Here is a 26737-nt window from a genome sequence, read left to right as displayed (position 1 = left end):
GTCATTACTATACTTAACAGTGTCCAGGCGCTTGCATCTATCCTCTGTACTCTTGTTAGCACGCTGTTTACGCTTACGTGCGGCATCGGCGTCTTTTTGCTCTGCATTATTAGTATACTTTATATCAGACCTAATCTTACGTGCGCCATCAGCAGCTTTGGGCTCTGTGTCATTAGTATCCTTACTATTAGAGCTCATGTTGGCTAAGCTAAACAGCTTTAAGCGTGGTGGTGGCAAACAACAGGTTAATAAGAGGCAGTGTCAGGTAGTAGGAAAATAGCCAGTTAATAATAGGCAATAGTTCTTTGCAGGAATACAGATATTAATAAATAGGCAGTTTATATTGCAGAGAAATTGCTGGGCAATAATGGACAATGTCCTTATGTGGCAAATAATAGAGCAATATACCCAGTGTGGCAAAGAAGAGGTTAATAATCGGCAGTCTCTCAGTATAACAGTCAGTGAATAATAGGCAGTATATGGAGAAAACACCAAACAAAAGTTCAAAATTGGTGTGAAAATGTCACTGAATCACTTCACAACTAAATATATATAGTTTTGGTAAATGGTATTATCATTTTTTTGACGAAATTCAGCAGGAGCTTGAAGAGCGACGTCACTGGGACCGCCTCCACGCAGTAGAAACTTGCTGTGAGGTAAAAATTCAAAAATCACACCAAAATGGCGGGCGGAGTGTGTCACAGTACGGCACATTTCTGATTGGTCGCTCGTGGCAGGCGGCAACCAATCAGAAAAGTGCCGCGCACCACGAAGGCATATATCTTTGTCCACCCTGAGCGGGTGTAGGACGCTGGTGACGTCACTTATCTCCGGACATTATCTCCGGACAAAGCCACGGAAGTTGGCACAAATTGCCGGAAGTAGTATTCTAGGCAATTATATATTAGATTGTCCTGTCACCAGCCATGTGTACGATTATCGGCCGAAAGCCTCTCTGGAACCAATAATCACCCCATGTAAAGGTATCTTTATAAGTTAAAGATTCAGAATACTATGACTTTTATCATATCCTGAACAGTCAAGTTTTTTATGAACCGTTAAGGTTTTCTGGTTGAAGTAAAAAAAACTCTGAGTGTTTACAGTTTGAAACCATAAAATGTTGAAAAATTATGTCATTCTTGAGTATATCACTCAATGGTGCTCATAAACGTGTCAAATTTGATCTATAATATACTTTAATATACGTTACTTTAATCTTTAATATACTTAAGAACAGGGCCCCAGACATCACACAGGGGGTCTGAAACACCGCACAGTGGTCCAAAATATCGCTGTGCTCTGCCTGGAGCCCCATATGCTGCCTGGGGCCCCTGTGCTCTGCCTGGGGCCCCATATGCTGCCTGGGGCCCCTGTGCTCTGCCTGGGGCCCCTGTGCTCTGCCTGGGGCCCCACGTTCTGCCTGGGGCCCCTATGCTCTGCCTGGGGCCACTGTGCTCTGCCTGGGGCCCCATATGCTGCCTGGGGCCCCTGTGCTCTGCCTGGGGCCCCATATGCTGCCTGGGGCCCCTGTGCTCTGCATGGGGCCCCATAGGCTGCCTGGGGCCCCTGTGCTCTACCTGGAACCACTGTGCTCTGCCTGGGGCCCCATATGCTGCCTGGGGCCCCTGTGCTCTGCCTGGGGCCCCATGTTCTGCCTGGGGCCACTGTGCTCTGCCTGGGGCCCCATAGGCTGCCTGGGGCCCCTGTGCTCTGCCTGGGACCACTGTGCTCTGCCTGGGGCCCCATATGCTGCCTGGGGCCCCTGTGCTCTGCCTGGGGCCACTGTGCTCTGCCTGGGGCCCCATATGCTGCCTGGGGCCCCTGTGCTCTGCCTGGGGCCCCATAGGCTGCCTGGGGCCCCTGTGCTCTGCCTGGGACCACTGTGCTCTGCCTGGGGCCCCATATGCTGCCTGGGGCCCCTGTGCTCTGCCTGGGGCCACTGTGCTCTGCCTGGGGCCCCATATGCTGCCTGGGGCCCCTGTGCTCTGCCTGGGGCCCCATATGCTGCCTGGGGCCCCTGTGCTCTGCCTGGGGCCCCTGTGCTCTGCCTGGGGCCCCATGTTCTGCCTGGGGCCCCTGTGCTCTGCCTGGGGCCACTGTGCTCTGCCTGGGGCCCCATTTGCTGCCTGGGGCCCCTGTGCTCTGCCTGGGGCCCCATATGCTGCCTGGGGCCCCTGTGCTCTGCCTGGGGCCCCATATGCTGCCTGGGGCCCCTGTGCTCTGCCTGGGGCCCCATGTTCTGCCTGGGGCCACTGTGCTCTGCCTGGGGCCCCATAGGCTGCCTGGGGCCCCTGTGCTCTGCCTGGGACCACTGTGCTCTGCCTGGGGCCCCATATGCTGCCTGGGGCCCCTGTGCTCTGCCTGGGGCCACTGTGCTCTGCCTGGGGCCCCATATGCTGCCTGGGGCCCCTGTGCTCTGCCTGGGGCCCCATATGCTGCCTGGGGCCCCTGTGCTCTGCCTGGGACCACTGTGCTCTGCCTGGGGCCCCATATGCTGCCTGGGGCCCCTGTGCTCTGCCTGGGGCCACTGTGCTCTGCCTGGGGCCCCATATGCTGCCTGGGGCCCCTGTGCTCTGCCTGGGGCCCCATATGCTGCCTGGGGCCCCTGTGCTCTGCCTGGGGCCCCATGTTCTGCCTGGGGCCCCTGTGCTCTGCCTGGGACCACTGTGCTCTGCCTGGGGCCCCATATGCTGCCTGGGGCCCTTGTGCTCTGCCTGGGGCCACTGTGCTCTGCCTGGGGCCCCATATGCTGCCTGGGGCCCCTGTGCTCTGCCTGGGGCCCCATATGCTGCCTGGGGCCCCTGTGCTCTGCCTGGGACCACTGTGCTCTGCCTGGGGCCCCATATGCTGCCTGGGGCCCCTGTGCTCTGCCTGGGGCCACTGTGCTCTGCCTGGGGCCCCATATGCTGCCTGGGGCCCCTGTGCTCTGCCTGGGGCCCCATATGCTGCCTGGGGCCCCTGTGCTCTGCCTGGGGCCCCTGTGCTCTGCCTGGGGCCCCATGTTCTGCATGGGGCCACTGTGCTCTGCCTGGGGCCCCATAGGCTGCCTGGGGCCCCTGTGCTCTGCCTGGGACCACTGTGCTCTGCCTGGGGCCCCATATGCTGCCTGGGGCCCCTGTGCTCTGCCTGTGGCCACTGTGCTCTGCCTGGGGCCCCATATGCTGCCTGGGGCCCCTGTGCTCTGCCTGGGGCCCCATATGCTGCCTGGGGCCCCTGTGCTCTGCCTGGGGCCCCATATGCTGCCTGGGGCCACTGTGCTCTGCCTGGGGCCCCACATGCTGCCTGGGGCCCCTGTGCTCTGCCTGGGGCCCCATATGCTGCCTGGGGCCCCTGTGCTCTGCCTGGGGCCCCATGTTCTGCCTGGGGCCCCTGTGCTCTGCCTGGGGCCACTGTGCTCTGCCTGGGGCCCCATATGCTGCCTGGGGCCCCTGTGCTCTGCCTGGGGCCCCATATGCTGCCTGGGGCCCCTGTGCTCTGCCTGAAGCCCCATAGGCTGCCTGGGGCCCCTGTGCTCTACCTGGGACCACTGTGCTCTGCCTGGGGCCCCATATGCTGCCTGGGGCCCCTGTGCTCTTCCTGTGGCCCCTGTGCTCTGCCTGGGGCCCCATGTTCTGCCTGGGGCCACTGTGCTCTGCCTGGGGCCCCATAGGCTGCCTGGGGCCCCTGTGCTCTGCCTGGGACCACTGTGCTCTTCCTGGGGCCCCATATGCTGCCTGGGGCCCCTGTGCTCTGACTGGGGCCACTGTGCTCTGCCTGGGGCCCCATATGCTGCCTGGGGCCCCTGTGCTCTGCCTGGGGCCCCATATGCTGCCTGGGGCCCCTGTGCTCTGCCTGGGGCCCCTGTGCTCTGCCTGGGGCCCCATGTTCTGCCTGGCGCCCCTGTGCTCTGCCTGGGGCCCCATATGCTGCCTGGGGCCCCTGTGCTCTGCCTGGGGCCCCATATGCTGCCTGGAGCCTCTGTGCTCTGCCTGGGGCCCCTGTGCTCTGCCTGGGGCCCCATGTTCTGCCTGGGGCCACTGTGCTCTGCCTGGGGCCCCATAAGCTGCCTGGGGCCCCTGTGCTCTGCCTGGGGCCCCTGTGCTCTGCCTGGGGCCCCATGTTCTGCCTGGGGCCCCTGTGCTCTGCCTGGGGCCACTGTGCTCTGCCTGGGGCCCCATATGCTGCCTGGGGCCCCTGTGCTCTGCCTGGGGCCCCATATGCTGCCTGGGGCTCCTGTGCTCTGCCTGGGGCCCCTGTGCTCTGCCTGGGGCCCCATGTTCTGCCTGGGGCCACTGTGCTCTGCCTGGGGCCCCATATGTTGCCTGGGGCCCCTGTGCTCTGCCTGGGGCCCCTGTGCTCTGCCTGGGACCACTGTGCTCTGCCTGGGGCCCCATATGCTGCCTGGGGCCCCTGTGCTCTGCCTGGGGCCACTGTGCTCTGCCTGGGGCCCCATATGCTGCCTGGGGCCCCTGTGCTCTGCCTGGGGCCCCATATGCTGCCTGGGGCCCCTGTGCTCTGCCTGGGGCCCCTGTGCTCTGCCTGGGGCCCCATGTTCTGCCTGGCGCCCCTGTGCTCTGCCTGGGGCTACTGTGCTCTGCCTGGGGCCCCATATGCTGCCTGGGGCCCCTGTGCTCTGCCTGGTGCCCCATATGCTGCCTGGGGCCCCTGTGCTCTGCCTGGGGCCCCTGTGCTCTGCCTGGGGCCCCATGTTCTGCCTGGGGCCACTGTGCTCTGCCTGGGGCCCCATAAGCTGCCTGGGGCCCCTGTGCTCTGCCTGGGGCCACTGTGCTCTGCCTGGGGCCCCATATGCTGCCTGGGGCCCCTGTGCTCTGCCTGGGGCCCCATATGCTGCCTGGGGCCCCTGTGCTCTGCCTGGGGCCCCTGTGCTCTGCCTGGGGCCCCATGTTCTACCTGGGGCCCCTGTGCTCTGCCTGGGGCCACTGTGCTCTGCCTGGGGCCCCATATGCTGCCTGGGGCCCCTGTGCTCTGCCTGGGGCCCCATATGCTGCCTGGGGTCCCTGTGCTCTGCCTGGGGCCCCTGTGCTCTGCCTGGGGCCCCATGTTCTGTCTGGGGCCACTGTGCTCTGCCTGGGGCCCTAAAGGCTGCCTGGGGCCCCTGTGCTCTGCCTGGGACCACTGTGCTCTGCCTGGGGCCCCATATGCTGCCTGGAGCCCCTGTGCTCTGCCTGGGGCCACTGTGCTCTGCCTGGGGCCCCATATGCTGCCTGGGGCCCCTGTGCTCTGCCTGGGGCCCCATATGCTGCCTGGGGCCCCTGTGCTCTGCCTGGGTGTAGGACACTGGTGACGTCACTTATCTCCGGACATTAGCTCCGGACATTAGCTCCGGACATTAGCTCCGAACATTATCTCCGGACATTAGCTCCGGACAAAGCCACGGAAGTTGGCACAAATTGCAGGAAGTAGTATTCTAGGCAATTATATATTAGATATGCCACAGTGAGACTCTATGTTGACCCCACTGTCCTCTTTTTGGGGTTTTATGGGGTATTTTTGTTTTCTTTTGGTGTTGTATACCGTACTTGTAATTACTAAAATTCTATTTAATTTTTTTTGTACTTTGATAAGTTATTTATGGGTTAATGACATTAGAACAGGCCTGAGCTGCAGTACTATTAAAGTCACATGTATGGCTGTGCGATGTATCTGGAAAAAAACATTGACAGAAATGTGATACCCGAGCCAGGGCTGTGGTACATTTATTCTGTTTATCAGTGGGGGTACCTGGTGTCTAACCCAGACGAAGCACACTGTAATGTCATCAATGAATATTCTTAATTAATCTGTTAGATAACCAATAATTTGATTCCTTTTCAATATGTGTGTACAACACTACAGATTTAGCAGAATGAGGATGAAGGATCAGCTAATGGGGATTCTCTGAACAATAATCCAGAGGTTTCCATTCTTATAAAAAATCTGATCCCTATTGAACATATATTATTTGTGTGAAATATAATATTTATCTTCTGCTCTGTTTTGTGAAAGTCTATCTAGTACAGTACTTTCTCTGTTCCGAATGTGATTCTAGGAAATTCTAGACATCTTTAGAGAATATTATGGATTCCTCTGATGACCAGTTATTGATTAGGTAATGAATTCGGTCTCCTGATTTAATTACCAAGTTGACATTGGGCGTCCTTAGCTCATGTCAGGAGATAGAGTACTCAGGAGAATCTGATCATGAGTAATAATTGGAATAAAATCTATTTAAAAAAATTATCTTTCACCATGGGAAAGCTTTAGAAAATGTACAATATTCCACATTTAAAACCTATATAAAACTCTATTTTTATGCTCTAAAGTAGATACCCTTGGATAAATATCATAATCTAATGGAGACGTGTAATAATTAATTGTGAGGGTATCATTTTAAGAATATCCCCAACTGTCCCCTTTCTGCTGAATTGATCTGTAAAACAAGTCAAAAAGTAGGTAGAGCTTAGGCAAATGTACATGAATGGGTTTAAAAGTGTCTTATGTGTAGGAATGCAAATATTGAGTTTGCTTTAGGTTACTGAATTATCATCTTCTGCCAGTTTGTCTTATTCAGCTATTTGACCTTGTGAAAGAATATTCCGCAAAGGAGATATATAAGAATAGAAAAAATGTGTGACGATAGACTAAATACTGCTTTACTGCAAGGTTTTGGGTATCTTATGTTTTAGAGAAATCTTGTTGACTTTCAAAAACAAGCATTGTTATTTTATAGGAAGCAATAGCAATGCATGGTACAGTTGTGGAATTAGAACTAAAGAGTCTTAGGTCTTTCCATCCTTCCTACATTACAGTCTGTTATAATGAGAGATGTCTTAATGGGAATCTGTCAGTAAGATCAACCTTCCTAAGTCTATATAGGCATGAAGGTAATAGAAAGTGAAATTAAGTGATATCCTGTTGTCTTATTCCTGAGAAATCCATGTTTTTCTTAAGATGTAAATGAGCTGATAAGAACTATGGGCCGGACAAAGATCTCCCAGAGAATCTGCCTCCAGGACTTAAGGCCCCGTCTCACATAGCGAGATCGCTAGCGAGATCGCTGCTGAGTAACAAGTTTTGTGACGCAACAGCGACCTCAGTAGCGATCTCGCTATGTGTGACACGTACCAGCGATCAGGCCCCTGCTGTGAGATCGCTGGTCGTGTCAGAATGGCCTGGACCTTTTTTTGGTCGTTGCGGTCCCGCTGACATCGCTGAATCGGTGTGTGTGACACCGATCCAGCGATGTCTTCACTGGTAACCAGGGTAAACATCGGGTTACTAAGCGCAGGGCCGCGCTTAGTAACCCGATGTTTACCCTGGTTACCAGCGTAAATGTAAAAAAAAACAAACACTACATACTCACCATCTGTTGCCCGTCAGGTCCCTTGGCGTCTGCTTCCTGCTCTGACTGCCGCCGTAAAGTGAGAGCGCAGCAGTGACGTCACCGCTGCGCTCTGCTCTCAGCTCTCACTGTACGGCGGCTCAGTCAGAGCGGGAAGCAGACGCCAAGGGACCTGACGGGCAACAGATGGTGAGTATGTACTGTTTGTTTTTTTTTACATTTACGCTGGTAACCAGGGTACACATCGGGTTACTAAGCGCGGCCCTGCGCTTAGTAACCCGATGTTTACCCTGGTTACCCGGGTGCTGCAGGGGGACTTCGGCATCGTTGAAGACAGTTTCAACGATGCCGAAGTCGTTCCCCTGATCGTTGGTCGCTGGAGAGAGCTGTCTGTGTGACAGCTCCCCAGCGACCACACAGCGACCACACAGCGATGCTGCAGCGATCAGCATCGTTGTCTGTATCGCTGCAGCGTCGCTGTGTGAGACGGGGCCTTTACAGTATATTAAATGAAAGGAGGGGTTACCAGTGTGAGACATGTAATGAGTGACAGTCTGGTCTCCTAAACTTCATGTCTCACACTGGCAATGTCCCATTTAATTTAAAATAATCTCTGGAGGCAGATTCTCATGCAGATTAGTGTCCGGCCATAGATTTCAACAGCTCATTTACATATTAAGAAAAAATTATGGATTACTCTACAATAAGACACCTGATCTTAAGTATCAAGATATCATTTTGATTAAACTTTCTATGACCTGCATGCCCATATAGACAGCCTAGGAAGGATGATCCTACTGACAGATTCCCTTTAAGTGTCTACAGTATGTTTCCATATTAAATCTTCTCAAATAGCGTGAAAATATATCAAATTAAAAAACATTGCATACGATCTGACATTCTCATTATTTCACTGCCATAAAATGTTCTTGTAACGGAAAGTTCTAAGTAATTGAGTACTCCTTTAATTAATATTCACACACTTCTGGCGTTCCATAATGAGCTTGCAAATAGAGATTATCCTTTATTATTCTACTCTACACAGTACTACAACACAAGTAAAACGATATCATCAGACTCATACAGTATTTCATTAAACTCAAAGCTATAGTTTTGTCTTGGTTTGTCAAGTAATTACATCCTAAGTAATTTTATGATGGCGCTCAGCCTGTGTAGCAATTACTCACCCCTAACATGAAGGTGACATAAAGTCTTGAGTGTCGTATACTAGAAGCCTTATGGAACGGGAAAACTGCAAATGAACAAAGCCTTGTGTGTGAGAATCATATGACTGTTCCCGCAATTTATTCTATTGACATATCATTAAAACATGCCTTAAGTCAGGTTGTTTGTGCATATAATGAAATAAGAGTTACAGAAACATATGACTGATGTCATATTAAACATAAACCGCACTAGGCAGCAGTTTGACTTATGTGTCTCCACAATTAAAGACTTTAGATCACATGCAGATATAATTAATCTAGCAGTCATGTGTCATTCCCTTCTATTTGACCCCATCCATCTTCTTAACAACATTAAAAGAGGGGGCGGATAGGACAAATCAAAATATGACCGCAATCAGACTACACATCAGTGTTGTTTGTAGTCTGTAACCATGGAATCACAAGAATTTACATAAGAGCTACGGACACGAAATGGAAGAATATATTTATCAACACTTTTTGAGAAGTTGATGTATTTTTTATCCATTCATGACTTAGCAAAAAGGTAAATAAAAAGTAGTAAGGTTGCACCATATTATACAAAGTATGATTAGTCTAGTACACTGAAACTGCATTGCTGCCATAGAAAATGGGAAAAGAGAGAGAAAAGCAATATACAGTATAATATGTACATGAAATATTCAGCTGCAAAAATTGCTATGAAAAAGGAAGGTACTTTGCACATAGATTGGCCAATATACAGTATATGAACCCAATTGCCACATCAAGGCGCCCTTCATAAATTGGGTCCCTGTCCTGATATGTCACCTCTCCTTGCAAAGATTGGCCAATATATGTGAGCCCAATTGCTACGTCAAGGCATGCTACGTAAATTGGGTTCCTGTCCTGATATGTCACATCTCTTTGCATAGATTGGCCAATAAATGTGAGCCCAATTGCCACATCAAGGTATCCTTTGTAAATTGGGTCCCTGTCCTGATATGTCACCTCTCCTTGCAAAGATTGGCCAATATATGTGAGCCCAATTGCTACGTCAAGGCATGCTACGTAAATTGGGTTCCTGTCCTCATATGTCACATCTCCTTGCATAGATTGGCCAATAAATGTGAGCCCAATTGCCACATCAAGGTATCCTTTGTAAATTGGGTCCCTGTCCTGATATGTTACCTCTACTTGCCTAGGAGAGGTGACATATCAGGGCAGGGACCCAATTTATGAAGGACGCCTTGACATGGCAATTGGGCTCAGATATATTGGCCAATCTATGCGCGAAGTACCTTTTTTCATAGCAATTTTTGGAGATGAATATTTCACGTATACATTATATAGCGCTTTTCTCTATCATATCCCATTTTCTATGGCAGCAATGCAGTTTCAGTTTTCTAGAGTAACCATTCTTTGTATATTATGGTGCAACCTTACTACTTTCTATGTATATGCTTTCTTTGGTTGGCGCCTGTTCACACTAGTTTAGATGTGCTGGTCCTTTTTTTCTATTATTTTAACAAAAATGTATGCAGATGTGGAAAAATGTAACAAGTAGTGCTTTTACTTAAAGGGAACCTGTCACCCCCAAAAGCAAAGGTGAGCTAAGCCCACCGGCATCAGGGGCTTATCTACAGCATTCTAGAATGCTGTAGATAAGCCCCCGATATAACCTGAAAGATGAGAAATAGAGGTTATATTATACTCACCTGGTCGGGCCGTCCGATCCAATGGGCGTCGCGGTCTGGGGCCTCCCATCTTCGTACGGTGACGTCCTCTTCTTGTCTTCACGCTGCAGCTCCAGTGCAGGCGTACTTTGTCTGCCCTGTTGAGGGCAGAGCAAAGTACTGGAGTGCGCAGGTACCGGGAAAGGTCAGAGAGGCCCGGCGCCTGTGCCCTGCAGTACTTTGCCCTCAACAGGGCAGACAAAGTACGCCTGCGCTGGAGAAGCAGCATGAAGACAAGAAGAAGACGTCATCATAACAAGATGGGAGGCGCTGGACCGGACCGCACGCCCATCGGACCAGACCGCAGCGGGACCGGACCGCAGCGGGACCGCCCCATGGGTGAGTATAATCTAACCTCTTTTTCTCATCCTTCAGGATACATCAGGGGCTTATCTACAGCATTACAGAATGCTGTAGATAAGCCCCTGATGCCGGTGAGCTTATCTCACCTTTGATTTTCGGGGTGACAGGTTGCCTTTAAAGGAGTAAAATCAGTCTAAATGTTGGACTAAATTTTTAAATGTAAGTAATAAAGTAGTTATGTAATTAAGTGGAATCAATAAAATTTTTAACAAAATAATGTGTAGGTTCACTGCTATAAGAAATATTTGTTTTTGTCATAGAAAATGTTGTGTCCCACTTTTTATAAGCAGTTTCCATATTTTCTACAAATGAGGAAACTGCTTATACTCAGTCAAGTCATGATTGGGAATTTGTCCTTAGCATCCGGTTACTTCATTTCCTCTACACTCAGCTGTTGTGACAGAGCTGTTACGAAACGGCTAGTTCATAGAAGATGTTCGCTTTAGGATCTTAGTTAAAATTTGTATCACAGCTATGAAAGAGCTTTCTTTGTTTGTTTCTCCATAAAATTCTCTAAAATCCATTAGAAAATTAGTGCAAAATGGCAGAGCTGAGTGGCAAATATCTGGCAGCTGTTCTGGACTCTGCTTTTAGCAATATATATGGTTTGTAATTCAATTTTTATTTTTATTTTAAGAAAAAAACTTTTCTTTTAACTTGTATTTTTATACTTAGCATTTTATTCATTAAAATCCCTGGTTCTTGTACACGTATGAGTCCAGTGTCCTGCTCACTGACTGACATTCTTGCCTCCATGACTGTGCCTGCAGAGCCAACCAACCACCAGGGATTTCAATAAATAAAATATAAGTTGCACTGAATCTTTTCCAACAAACCTTTATGTCATTCTGCTCAGATTCTCCTTCTATATTAGATACTGGCTACAGATTGCATGTACAGCGTGACAGGTTCTCTTTAAGTACCCATTTTTCATTTTTGAATTTTGCTTTTTTTTCTCCACTCTGATCAAAGAACCATAATATCCATAATTTTTTCATTTTTCCATCTTCATAGTCATATGATGGATTTTTTTTGTAGGATGAGTTATAATTTTGCAGTGTATCAAATACTTATTTTTCCCACTGTACATGTTGTAATATGTTGCCAACTTGTCCTTTCCATGTCTAGACATCTTGGTGCTGGCCGTAAAAATCATGGAGGTCACACAAAACACTAGATGTAGTTGTTTTTGATGTGGGGTGTATTTATTTTTGCATCAACTAATTTGAGCAAAACTGAAAATTTTGTAATGAAAGTTATATTATTCATTTTACTTTAACTTTATGGGTTAAAAATGTTCCTTGAAACTCAGTCTTGACAAAATTTTGGAAATTGTTCTTGTATTCAGTGAGATATTGATTTTTCAAAGTCATTTTTGCTGAGCACTATATATACAGTGCCTTGCCACAATTCTGTCTCTGAGCTCCTTGGCCAGTTCCTTTGTCCTCATGAGTCTCATTTGGTCTGACATGCACTGTGAGCTGTGAGGTCTAACATAGACATGTGTGTGCCTTTCCAAATCAAGTCCTATCAATTTAATTAAACACAGCTGGACTCCAATGAAGGAGTAGAACCATCTCAAGGAGGATCAAAAAGAAATGGGCAGCATGTGACTTAAATATGAGTATCTGAGCAAAGGGTCTGAATGCTTATGACCATGTGATATTTCAGTTTTTCTTTGTTACTAAGTTTGAAAAAATTTCTACATTTCTGTTTTTTCAGTCAAGATGGGGTGCAGAGTGTACATTAATGAGAAAAAATAAACTTTTTAGAATTTACCAAACCTGAATACTTTCTGTACCCACTGTAGATAGATAGATAGATAGATAGATAGATAGATAGATAGATAGATAGATAGATAGATAGATAGATAGATAGATAGATAGATAGATAGAGGCTTGGACTGGCAAACAGGAGAACAGGAGATTTCTCCGGTGGGCCCTGTGCAGGAGTACTTGGCACTATATACTTGAATCACTATGTACAGACAGAGGCGCCATCTTATTCATTCATTGTTATATTGTTGTAAAAATTAGTGATTGAGGATAATGTCACATTTGCATGTTGCTGAAAAGAGGGGCCCCGGAGTTGGTTACTGGTGGGCCCTTGCCACCCCAGTCCGACACTGTGTATACAACTCTGGCAAAAAATTAAGAGGCCACTGCAAAATGTTCAGCTTGTCTGATTTTTCTCTTTATAGGTATATTTTTGAGTAAAATATAAATTGTTCTTTTATTCTATAAACTTCTGACAACATGTCTCCGAATTTCCAATAAATTTTGAATATTTTTTCTGAAAAGTAGAAATGGTCAAAATGTAAAAAAAAACAAACAAACAGTGTTTTTAAACCTCAAATAATGCAAAGAAAACAAGTTCATAATCATTTAGAAACTAATGTTTTAACTCAGGAAGAGTTCAGAAATCAATATTTTGTGGAAAAACCATGATTTTTAATCACAACTTTCATGCGTCTTGGCATGCTTTCCACCAGTCTTTCACACTGCTTCTGGCACACAAATGTAGGCAGTTCTTCTTTGTGTGATGGCTTGTGACTATCCATCATCCTCTTGATACATTCCAGAGGTTTTCAATGGGGTTCAGGTCTGGAGATTGGGCTGCCCATGACAGGGTTTTAATGTGGTGGTCTCTTAATTTTTTCCAAAACTGTATATTGCATATTCTTGTTTATTTTCTCTGTGGTGGAGAAAGGAGGGGATACCCCTTAGATCAATCATTTCTCATTTTGAGATCACTGTATGTTCATAATAGAAAGCCACATGAAATATAAAAGGGAATATTTGTGGCGTCTGACTGTGGTTGCCATTTCCTCCCTTGTGTCTCACTATACGTAGAATATTTTATAGCACAAGTGAACATACCTAACAGCTGCTAACATGTTAATGTGCTGCTTAGTTCTATAGGGAACATTAGACTTTAGCTTCTAAGGCGACCCACCAGGATCTTCTTTTATTGCCTGCATGCATCATAAAAATTGCAATCTGTAATACTCAAGCAGTACGACACTTCATCATCTGGCAGTCATACATTCTGTCACTTCGTTTGTTGTGGGTAATCCAATTATATGGGAAAGATAAACAGCAAGAGAAAACCACAAAACATTGTAAAGACTCTGTTATCATGGTAAAAGACTCTGGGGTTCTTTGTGCTTAGGATTTGATTACTGGTGGTAATGTTTGGCATAAAACTAGCATATAGCTGTATGAAGATCATTTGTCCAATCTTGGCTGGTGCCACACTTTAAGCTTCATGGAATATGACTCCTAGTAGTAATTATAGAGAGTAGTCAACATTAAGCCACTGCTTGATCCCCTTGAGTACGGGTGTGATTCTCGCCAGCCTATAGGAATTGGTGCGATAGAAAATAATTCTTCTCACAAGCAGTAGACGCATTAGGAGAACCTTCTCAGTATGGGATCAGTGATATAAGAGGGGAGGCAATAACAAGTCTACACAATAATATATAGATGCAGTAACACATTTTTTAATCGCTTCACACGAATGGACAAAATTGTATGTCTGTTTTAGCTCTGGCTTACTCAAAATGGGTGTACAATTACATCCATACAATTCAATTGCCAGAATTGCTGTTTTCTCTGACAGCTTCCAACCACGGCTAGCCGGCACATGACCAATGAGAGCAGTACTATGTCGGCAATTGCTGTGATTGGTCAGTTTAAAGTGACTGACCAATCACAGCCGTCTATAATGATTTAGCGGCTCTATGACTCTCATTTCTATTGGTGAGCTTCTCAGAGCCGGTCATAGCGAAGACTAAAAGGCGAAAAAAAATAAAAGTATAAAGTGATAGTTTTGTTAGGGTGTACCGTGCACAAAGCTAGTTTTAGAATGTTTTATTTTGACTTCTGCTTTTTCTCAGTTAGCGGCCTCTGCATTGTGCTCTGTCCCAATACTATTATTTAGGCCGGAGTCACACACAACGTATAAAAATGCGGTCCGTTTTTGATGGCCGAGATACGCAGAAAATTTCCTGAACAGTGATCCCTATTCAATGCGAGGATGCGATCTTTTCTCCAAAAATTATCCGTGTGTCATCCGTTTGGCATCTGTACGGCGAGATTTTCTCGCCAGCTTGCAAAATGGACATAGAATGGATCCATGGCCTCAAATATTCGTAAAAACATATATACAGTCTATATATATATATATATATATATATATATATATATATATATATGTCATTGAGACACATATATATGTTTGTAATTCATTTGCTGGCTTTTGCTATCTCCTTCCCAAACCCGACAGGATATGAGACTTTGTTTACATCCTGTAAACCATTTCATATCCCTCATTTTTTTTGCATATTCCACACTACTAAGGTTAGAAGTGGCTGTGTGCAAAATTTGGGGGCTCTAGCTGTTAAAATAAAGTGTTAAATCACGGAAAAAACTGGTGTGGGCTCCCGCGCAATATTCTCCGCTAGAGTGGTAAAGCCAGTGACTGAGGGCAGATATTAATAGCCTAGAGAGGGACCATGGTTATTGGCCCCCCTGGCTAAAAACATCCTCCCCCAGCCACCCCAGAAAAGGCACATCTGTAAGATGTGCCTATTCTGGCGCTTGCCCACCCTCTTCCAACTCCCGTGTAGCGGTGGGATATGGGATAATAAAGGGTTAATGTTACGGCCGCTACTCACCGCTCTGCCCCTGGCTCTCGGCGCGCTGTCCCTGCTTCTCCTGCTGTGGCTGCTGCTCCTGCTCGCCTCGGCCGCTCTTCTTCCGGGTCCCGGCGCGCTGTCCTCTCTTCCTCCTTGGCTACGCTGACTCCCCCCATCGCTGCTCATCCCTGCTGTCTGGCTTCCGGTGGGTGGTACGCTCGTCCTCAGCGGGCTCCTCCTCCACATCCTGGGAGTTCAGCTTCTGCGCAGGCGCGCAGGATCTTGCGATAGACGCACCTCCCAGTTCCGGATCCTCTGTTACCGGATGGTTTGGTCCTGAGTGCTTCAGCGGCCAATCCAAGTAGAATGCACGGTATTTCAGGCCACCTCCCCTGCTAGGAGGTGCCTGAGTGTCTTTTGCTTTTGCTTCTGCCTCCGGCCACCTTCCTCGCTGTGTTCTGTACCTCCGTGCAGGCTCTGCGCTCTAGTCTCTGGCTCGCGCTTTATGTGTCTCCATTTACTCTGCTCATCCTCTCTCCCTCTCTCCCTACAGTTCTGCCTCTGTCTCTGGTATCCTTCAGTTCAAGCCTGACGTCCATTCCCCGTGTCCTCTGCTTTTGGTTTCACCATCCTCGTTCCTGGTTTTCTGTTTAGTTCTCTTCTCTTGTTTAACCTCCATCTGAGCCGTCCCTCTTGGTATCTGCTACCGTGGATAGGTGACCTCTGGGCCTGCTCGTGACAGCCCCTGTATAGGGGTTGGTTAACACTAGGTCTGCTTGCCCATGGGGTAGGTCTTCCACGGTCCAGAGGGTCCACTCTCGTTCTTGCCACAGTAAACGTAATAGTTAATATCACCTTGCTATTGTAAGGTGACATTAAGCCTGGTTAATAATAGAGAGGTGTCAATAAGACACCTATCCATTATTAATCCAATATTAATAAAGGGTTAAAAAAAATACACACACATTAGGAAAAAAGTATTTTAATGAAATAAAGACACATGGTGTTGTAATAGTTTACTAAACGCTCAATCCAATTGAAAACCCTTGTCACCTGAAACAAAGTTAAAATAAAAAAACAACAATATCCCATACCTCTCCGGCATTACAGTCAAGTCCCACGATGTAAATCCATCAGAAGGGGTTAAATAATTTTACAAGCAGAAGCTCTGCTAATGCAGCCGCCCCTGCCTGTAAAAACTGGGGAATGAAAGGAAAGCAAATCAGGGGATCGTAGCTACCTAGACTTGCGGTGCTGCGCCCCCTGATGGCATGAACTCATATGAACTCGAGCGTGGGAATTTTTCTGAATATTTTCTCACGCTCAAGTTCATATTTTATCTTTTCTATTCTAACCTGTCAGTGTGATTTTACTGTACACCGCACTGAATTACTGGCTTTTCTATAGGACATCAGTGCGTATTTCTCGCAAGGCAGACGTGTGGTCCATGTGTAAGTCGTATTTTTCTCGCCCCTATAGACTTTCATTGGCGTATTTTTGGAGCAATATGCTGACAATCGCAGCATGTTGCGATTTTCTCAGCCTGTTAAATACAGCAGAGAAATATAAATATACAGCTGATGGAAGCTGCCCCATAGAGAAACATTGGTCCGAGTGCAATGGGTTGTTTTTGAACCTCTCCCTCATCCGTATTTCTCTCTAGTGTGACCCTGGCCTTAGAGAAGTATTCACATTAGACACGTTAGGACCCATCAGTTTTGAGACCAGTTTGTCATTGGTTGATGGGCATGCATGAATTTGCTAAATTATGTGCTAAGTAGTGTTGAGCGATACCGTCCGATACTTGAAAGTATCGGTATCGGAAAGTATCGGCCGATACCGTCACAGTATCGGAATCCAATCCGATACCGATACCCGATACCAATACAAGTCAATGGGACTCATGTATCGGACGGTATTCCTGATGGTTCCCAGGGTCTGAAGGAGAGGAAACTCTCCTTCAGGCCCTGGGAACCATATAAATGTGTAAAAGAAAGAATTAAAATAAAAAATATCGCTATACTCACCTGTCCGACGCAGCCGGGACTTCAGCGAGGGAACCGGCAGCGTTGTTTGTTTAAAAATCGCGCTATTACTTGGTTACGTGAATTCCCGGCTTGTGATTGGTCAGGTCGGCCATGTTGCCGGGACGCGGACCAATCACAGCAAGCCGTGACGAAATTACGTCACGGCTTGCTGTGATTGGTCCGCGTCCCGGCAATATGGCCGCCCTGACCAATCACAAGCCGGGACGTCACGGGAGGCTGGACACGCGCTCATTTTAAAATGGGCGCGTGTCCAGCCTCCCGTGACGTCACGGCTTGTGATTGGTTGCGCCGCGATCAACCAATCACAAGCCGGGAGGCTGGACGCGCTCATTTTGAAATGGGCGCGTGTCCAGCCTCCCGTGACGTCACGGCTTGTGATTGGTTGCGCCGCGATCAACCAATCACAAGCCGGGAGGCTGGACGCGCTCATTTTGAAATGGGCGCGTGTCCAGCCTCCCGGCTTGTGATTGGTTGACCGCGACGCAACCAATCACAAGCCGTGACGTCACGGGAGGCTGGACACGCGCCCTTTTTAAAATGAGCGCGTTTCCAGCCTCCCGTGACGTCACGGCTTGTGATTGGTTAATGGCGGCCATGTTGCCGGGACGCGGACCAATCACAGCAAGCCGTGACGTATTTTCGTCACGGCTTGCTGTGATTGGTCCGCGGCCCGGCAACATGGCCGCCCTGACCAATCACAAGCCGGGACTTCGCGTAACCATGTAAAAGCGGGAATTTTAAACAAACAACGCTGCCGGTTCCTGCGCTGAGGTCCCGGCTGCGTCGGACAGGTGAGTATAGCGATATTTTTTATTTTAATTCTCTATTTTACACATTTTAACATTAATGTTGTTCCGATACCCGATACCCGATACCACAAGAGTATCGGAATCCCGGTATCGGAATTCCGATACAGCAAGTATCGGCCGATACCCGATACTTGCAGCATCGGAATGCTCAACACTAGTGCTAAGTGTTTATTTTTTCCTAGTATCCAGAAGCAATATTGCTATTCATATTTCATATATTTCACATTGACATGCTTTAGCACTACAGAGTGCAACTTTTTTTGTTTATACGTGGTGTTGATAGACGCCTTCGGGATCGGTGGGCAAGACCACAATCTCTGGAGCCTCCTTTGTCAGGGGAGTGGTCTGGTGATTAACTAGTTCTGGGAAATGTAGAGGAACCCATGCAGTTAGGGGGTGGCTCTGCTTTGTACATTTCCCCAGAGATTCGCAAAAAGAAGGGAGTGTGCTTTTTTTTGGGGAAAAAAGGACATTTTATTGCGGCCGGTCATTTGATGCCTCACCAAAAGGAGACTTCTTTAACCCTTGGTAGTCTGGTGTTGAATAAGCAAGGGGTGCAATTATCGTCAACCAGCAGTTCCCGGTTTGTCCTGACAGCAGAGTTGGTGCTGGAGAGCCGAACAAAGGAGATTTCTGTGTTTGTTGACAGTGGAGCTGGAGTCAGCATGGTTGATGCTGAGTTTGCTAGGACTCATGGGCATGCTTGCTGTACTTTACCTAAGCCCATTCTCATCTTCGCCATCGACTTAGCACCACTTGCACAGAAAGTTCTGACTCAGATTGTATATAATGTAAGACTGAAGATGGGGTCGGTTTATTGTGAGATAATTCCTTGCTATGTCCTGGACAGTCTTCCCACCCCAATTGTATTGGGTCTTCCCTGGTTGGTGAAACATAATCTATTGGTGGATTGGCAAGTCAGGGAGATCATTGAGTGGGGAGATTACTGCCATGAGAACTGTGTAATATTTCTCTTTCTACAGTTTTTCTCTTTCTCTTTATAGTATTTTTATTTCTACCTTACCTGCATTTTGTCTGGTTTTGAGGACATTTTTCTGAGAGGGGGTGTCAGGATTTGCCTTCTTATCGTGCATATGACTGTCCTATTAACCTGAGCCCCGGAGCTAAACTTCCAAAGTCCAGACTGTGTAGTCTTTCTGGCCCTGAGAGACAAGCCATGAAGGTGTTCTTCAAATTGGATTTAAAGGGGGCCTACAACCTGGTTAGAAGCAGAGAAGGGGATGAATGGAAAATGGCGTTCAATACCCCTGATGGTCATTTCAAGAGACTGGTCATGCCTTTCGGCCTGTCCAATGCACGTGAATTTCATTAATGATATTTTTCATCCTTTGTTGGGCAGGTTTGTGGTGGTCTATCTGGACGATATTTTGGTTTACTCACCAGATTTTTAGACACATTGGGGGCATGTTAAACAGGTGCTGCAAATAGTAAGTGATAGCAAGCTATATGCCAAACTAGAAAATGTGTTTTTGCCATCCAGGAGGTGCAGTTTTTGGGGTACCTATTGTCATCTTTGGGTTTTCGGGTGGATCCGGAGAAGGTCCGTGCTGCCCTTGATTGGGACCGTCCCGAGAACCTGAAGGCTCTACATCCTTTTCTGGGCTTTGCTATTTTTTACCAGAAATTCATCCAAAATTAGACCCCTTACTGTCATGAGAAAGAAGGGGTCTGATTTTTCCAAATGGTCGGATGCCGCCCAGCAGGCTTTTTCCTCCCTAAATACCTGTCACGCCCCCTATACTCAGTCAAGACTTCTGTTTGTGTAAGCCTGGAATATTGACTTGTAAGCTGATATTTCATATAACATAGTGTGCTCTTAGGGTACCGTTACACTAAACGACTTACCAACGATCACGACCAGCGATACGACCTGGCCGTGATCGTTGGTAAGTCGTTGTGTGGTCGCTGGGGAGCTGTCACACAGACAGCTCTCTCCAGCGACCAACGATCAGGGGAACGACTTCGGCATCGTTGAAACTGTCTTCAACGATGCCGAAGTCCCCCTGCAGCACCCGGGTAACCAGGGTAAACATCGGGTTACTAAGTTCAGGGCCGCGCTTAGTAACCCGATATTTACCCTGGTTACCATTGTAAAAGTGAAAAAAAAACACTACATACTCACATTCTGATGTCTGTCACGTCCCCCGCCGGCGTCCACAGGGTTAAAACTGCTTTCGGCAAGAGCGCTGCTAATATGCACGCGCTGCTGCCGAGAGCTTCCCTGCACTGAATGTGTCAGCGCCGGCAGTAACAGCGGTGACGTCACCGCTGTACTCTGCTTTACGGCCGGCGCTGACACAGTCAGTGCAGGGAAGCTCTCGGCAGCAGCGCATGCATATTAGCAGCGCTCTTGCTGAAGTCAGAACACCAGCTTGACTGCAAAAGACCTTCAGGAAGATTTAGCAGACTCTGGAGTTGTGGTACACTGTTCTACTGTTCAGAGACACCTGCACAAATGTGGCCTTCATGAAAGAGTCATCAGAAGAAAACCTCTCCTGCATCTTCACCATAAAATTCAGTGCCAGAAGTATACAAAAGTACATCCAAACAAGCATCATGTATTTTGGAAACAAGACCTGTGGACTGATGAGGTTGAAATAGAAGTTTTTGGCCACAATGATCAAATGTATGTGTGGATAAAAAAGGGAACAAAATTTCAGAAAAAGAATATCTCACCAACAATTAAGCATGGGGCTGGATCAATTATGCTTTGGGGTTGTGTTGGGGTTGTGTTGCAGTCAATGGCACAGGAAACATTTCACAGGTAGAGGGAAGAATGGATTCAATGAGATTTCAACAAATTCTTGATGCAAACATACCACCATCTGTAAGCTGAAGTTGAAAAGAGGATGGCTTCTTCAAATGGATAATGATCCTAAACATGTCAAAATTGTTACACCCAGTGGTGGCGCATGTGGATTTGTGTACCCTGTTATGATCCCAGTGGCTTAGGATCACAAATCTAACCAGCTAAGTCAGAGAAAATAGGACAAGCTCTGGGGATGTGGTAACTGGACTGACCGCAAAACCTGATCCTAACCAAACACACTAAAGGTAGCCGTGGAACGTTTCTTGAAATCCTAGATGTCTCTTCACGGCCTGAGAAACTGACTACCCCTAGAGATAAAGTAAGACCTCACTTGCCTCAGAGAAATAACCCCAAAGATATAGAACAGCCCCCCACAAATAATAACGGTGAGTTAAGAGGAAAAGACAAACGCAGAGATGAAACAGGTTAAGCAAATGAGGCCCGCTAACACTAGATAGCAGAAAATAGCAAGGGATCTGTGCGGTCAGTAAAAAACCCTATACAAAAATATCCACGCAGAGAATGCGAGAACCCCCACACCAACTAATGATGTGGGGGGAGCAACTCAGCACCCCAGAGCTACCAGCAAGCAGAGAAATCACATATTAGCAAGCTGGACAAAACTCATAATATTCTAGGAAACATATTGAACATAGATGAGCAAGAATAAGCAAACAGAACTTAGCTTCTCTTGGAGAGACTGATTACGGATGTAGACAGGAGCAATCAGAATAGCACTGAATACAACGACAGCAGGCATAGACTGAGAGTCCAAGTGAGCTTACATAGAAAACCAGCCCACAGATAACGAGACAGCTGATGCCAGTCACAAACCTGCAGAAAGACAGCACTCACACAGTACCACTTGTGACCACAAGAGGGAGCCCAGAAGTAGAGTTCACAACAGTACCCCCCCCCCCTTGAGGAGGGGTCACCGAACCCTCATCAAGACCCCCAGGGCGATCAGGATGAGCCGCATGGAAGGCACGAACCAAATCGGCCACATGAACATCAGAGGCGATAACCCAGGAATTATCCTCCTGACCATAGCCCTTCCACTTAACTAAATACTGAAGCCTCCGTCTGGAAATACGAGAATCCAAGATCTTCTCCACCACGTACTCCAATTCGCCCTCAACCAGCACCGGAGCAGGAGGCTCAACAGAAGGAACCACAGGTACCACATACCTCCGCAACAAAGACCTATAAAACACATTATGAATGGCAAACGATGCTGGGAGGTCCAAACGAAAAGACACCGGGTTAAGGATTTCCAAAATCTTATAAGGACCGATGAAGCGAGGCTTGAATTTAGGAGAGGAAACCTTCATAGGAACATACCGAGAAGACAGCCATACCAAATCCCCAACACGAAGTCGGGGACCAACACCGCGACGGCGGTTGGCAAAGCGCTGAGCCTTCTCCTGTGACAACTTCAAATTGTCCACCACATGGTTCCAAATCTGCTGCAACCTATCCACCACAGAATCCACCCCTGGACAGTCAGAAGGCTCAACCTGACCCGAGGAAAAACGAGGATGAAAACCAGAATTGCAGAAAAAAGGCGAAACCAAAGTAGCAGAGCTAGCCCGATTATTAAGGGCAAACTCGGCCAATGGCAAAAAAGTCACCCAATCATCCTGATCAGCAGAAACAAAAGATCTTAAATAAGTTTCCAAGGTCTGATTAGTTCGCTCGGTTTGGCCATTCGTCTGAGGATGGAAGGCCGACGAAAAAGACAAATCAATGCCCATCTTAGCACAAAAAATCCGCCAAAATCTGGACACAAACTGGGATCCTCTGTCAGACACAATATTTTCAGGGATGCCGTGCAAGCGAACCACATTCTGAAAAAATAAAGGAACCAAATCTGAGGAGGAAGGCAACTTAGGCAAGGGCACCAAATGGACCATTTTGGAAAAACGATCACACACCACCCAGATGACAGACATTCTCTGAGATACTGGAAGATCTGAAATAAAATCCATGGAAATGTGCATCCAAGGCCTCTTCGGGACAGGCAAAGGTAACAGCAAACCACTGGCACGAGAACAGCAAGGCTTCGCCCGAGCACAAATCCCACAGGACTGCACAAAGGAACGCACATCCCGCGACAAGGAAGGCCACCAGAAGGACCTAGCCACCAAATCTCTGGTACCAAAAATCCCAGGATGACCTGCCAACACCGAAGAATGAACCTCGGAAATAACTGTGCTGGTCCATCTATCTGGGACAAACAGTCTCTCTGGTGGGCAACGGTCAGGTCTCTCAGCCTGAAATTTCTGCAGCACTCGTCGCAAATCTGGGGAAATGGCAGACAAAATCACTCCCTCTTTGAGGATACCAGCCGGCTCTGAAACTCCCGGAGAGTCAGGCACAAAACTCCTAGAAAGGGCATCAGCCTTCACGTTCTTCGAACCAGGCAGGTACGAGACCACGAAATCGAAACGGGAGAAAAACAACGACCAATGAGCCTGTCTAGGATTCATACGCTTGGCAGACTCGAGATAAATCAGATTTTTGTGATCAGTCAAGACCACCACACGATGCCTAGCTCCCTCGAGCCAATGTTGCCACTCCTCAAATGCCCACTTCATAGCCAACAATTCCCGATTACCAACATAATAATTCCGCTCGGCAGGTGAAAACTTTCTTGAAAAGAAGGCACAAGGCTTCATCACAGAGCCATCAGAGCTTCTCTGCGACAAAACAGCCCCTGCTCCAATCTCAGAAGCATCCACCTCGACCTGGAAAGGAAGAGAGATATCAGGCTGACATAATACTGGAGCTGAAGAAAATCGGCGCTTCAGCTCCCGAAAGGCTTCCACTGCCGCAGGAGACCAATTAGTCACATCAGAACCTTTCTTGGTCAAATCCGTCAAGGGCTTAACCACGCCAGAAAAATTAGCGATGAAGCGACGGTAAAAATTAGCAAAACCCAAGAACTTCTGAAGACTCTTAACAGATGTAGGCTGAGTCCAGTCATGAATAGCCTGGACCTTGACTGGGTAAATCTCAATAGTAGAAGGAGAAAAAATAAAACCCAAAAAGGAAACCTTCTGTACTCCGAAGAGACATTTTGAGCCCTTTACAAATAAGGCATTAGCACGCAGGACCTGAAATACCATCCTGACCTGCTTCACATGGGACTCCCAGTCCTCAGAAAAGACCAAAATGTCATCCAGATACACAATCATAAATTTATCCAGATATTCTCAGAAGATGTCATGCATGAAGGACTGGAACACAGAAGGAGCATTAGAGAGTCCAAAAGGCATCACCAAGTACTCAAAATGGCCCTCGGGCGTATTAAATGCTGTTTTCCATTCATCCCCCTGCTTAATACGCACAAGGTTATACGCACCACGAAGATCTATCTTGGTGAACCAACTGGACCCCTTAATCCGAGCAAACAGATCAGACAATAATGGCAAAGGATACTGAAATTTGACCGTGATTTTATTTAGAAGACGATAATCTATACAAGGTCTCAGAGAACCATCCTTCTTGGCTACAAAAAAGAATCCTGCACCAAGAGGGGAGGAGGACGGGCGAATATGTCCCTTCTCTAAAGACTCCTTTATATAACTCCGCATTGAGGCATGTTCTGGTATAGACAAATTAAAAGGTCGTCCCTTAGGGAACTTACTACCAGGAATCAAATTTATAGCACAATCACAATCCCTGTGAGGAGGCAGGGCACCGGATCTGGGCTCATCAAATACATCCTGGTAGTCCGACAAAAACTCAGGGACCTCAGAAGGAGTGGAAGAAGCAATTGACACCAAAGGAGCATCACCATGAATCCCCTGGCAACCCCAACTTGAAACAGACATAGCTTTCCAATCCAGAACTGGATTATGGGCCTGCAGCCATGGCAGACCCAAAACGACAACATCATGCAGATTATGCAGCACAAGAAAGCGAATCACCTCCTGATGCACAGGAGTCATGCACATGGTCACTTGAGTCCAATACTGAGGCTTATTCTCAGCCAATGGTGTAGCATCAATACCCCTCAGTGGAATAGGGAATTCCAAAGGCTCCAGGACAAAACCACAGCGCCTGGCAAACGACAAATCCATCAGGTTCAGGGCAGCACCTGAATCCACAAAAGCCATAACCGAGTAGGATGACAAAGAACAAATTAAAGTAACAGACAAAATGAATTTAGGCTGTATAGTACCAACGGTGACAGATTTAGCGATCTTTTTTACGCGCTTAGAGCATGCTGAGATAACATGAGTTGAATCACCACAGTAAAAGCACAACCCATTTTGACGTCTATGATTTTGCCGCTCAATTCTGGTCTGAATTCGGTCACATTGCATAGACTCAGGTCTCTGTTCAGAAAACACCGCCAGATGGTGCTCAGATTTGCGCTCCCGCAAACGCCGATCAATCTGAATGGCCAAAGCCATTGAGTCATTCAGACTTGCAGGCGTGGGGAACCCCCCATAACATTCTTAATGGCTTCAGAAAGACCTTCTCTGAAATTTGCAGCCAGGGCACACTCATTCCATTGAGTAAGCACCGACCATTTCCGAAATTTTTGACAATACACCTCAGCTTCATCCTGGCCCTGAGAGAGAGCCAGCAAGGCCTTTTCTGCCTGGTTCTCAAGATTAGGTTCCTCATAAAGCAATCCAAGCGCCCGAAAAAACGCATCCACATTAAGCAATGCAGGATCTCCCGGCGCCAGGGAGAAGGCCCAATCTTGAGGGTCGCCACGTAACAGGGAGATAACAATTCTAACTTGCTGAGCGGAATCACCAGAGGAACGAGGTCTCAAAGAAAGAAATAATTTACAATTATTCTAAAAATTCAGAAACCAAGATCTATCTCCAGAAAACAACTCAGGAATAGGTACTTTTGGCTCAGACATAGGACTGTGAACAACAAAATCCTGAATGCTTTGCACCCTTGCAGCAAGATGATCCACACTAGAAGTCAGACTCTGAATATCCATGTCTGCAGCTGAACTCAAAGCCACCCAGAGATTAAGAGGATGAGAGAAGCTGGACAGACTGCAGCAAAGGGAGAGGAAAAAAAAAAAAAATTGTACTCAGGGCTTCTCTTATCCCACTTCTGCAATGCATTAAACACTTTTTTGGCCTGCTGTACTGTTATGATCCCAGTGGCTTAGGATCACAAATCTAACCAGCTAAGTCAGAGAAAATAGGACAAGCTCTGGGGATGTGGTAACTGGACTGACCGCAAAACCTGATCCTAACCAAACACACTAAAGGTAGCCGTGGAACGTTTCCTGAAATCCTAGACGTCTCTTCACGGCCTGAGAAACTGACTACCCCTAGAGATAAAGTAAGACCTCACTTGCCTCAGAGAAATAACCCCAAAGATATAGAACAGCCCCCCACAAATAATAACAGTGAGTTAAGAGGAAAAGACAAACGCAGAGATGAAACAGGTTAAGCAAATGAGGCCCGCTAACACTAGATAGCAGAAAATAGCAAGGGATCTGTGCGGTCAGTAAAAAACCCTATACAAAAATATCCACGCAGAGAATGCGAGAACCCCCACACCAACTAACGATGTGGGGGGAGCAACTCAGCACCCCTGAGCTACCAGCAAGCAGAGAAATCACATATTAGCAAGCTGGACAAAACTCATAATATTCTAGGAAACATATTGAACATAGATGAGCAAGAATAAGCAAACAGAACTTAGCTTCTCTTGGAGAGACTGATTACGGATGTAGACAGGAGCAATCAGAATAGCACTGAATACAACGACAGCAGGCATAGACTGAGAGTCCAAGTGAGCTTACATAGAAAACCAGCCCACAGATAACGAGACAGCTGATGCCA

The 26737-nt window shown here is 47.3% G+C and overlaps 1 protein-coding gene across 1 annotated transcript in view; it reads right to left on the bottom strand.

Moving 5' to 3' along the window:
* Positions 1-8584, bottom strand: part of TPST1 (tyrosylprotein sulfotransferase 1) — a 185768-nt gene extending 177184 nt beyond the window's left edge. The window contains exon 1 of the mRNA XM_077296384.1: positions 8509-8584. The gene's annotated coding sequence lies outside the window, so the exon portion shown is untranslated. The remainder of the gene's footprint in view (positions 1-8508) is intronic.
* Positions 8585-26737: the final 18153 nt, after the last annotated feature.

This window comes from Ranitomeya variabilis, chromosome 3 (assembly GCF_051348905.1).
Source record: "Ranitomeya variabilis isolate aRanVar5 chromosome 3, aRanVar5.hap1, whole genome shotgun sequence".
Lineage (NCBI taxonomy): Eukaryota > Metazoa > Chordata > Amphibia > Anura > Dendrobatidae > Ranitomeya > Ranitomeya variabilis.
This window is presented reverse-complemented; position numbering and strand designations above follow the sequence as displayed.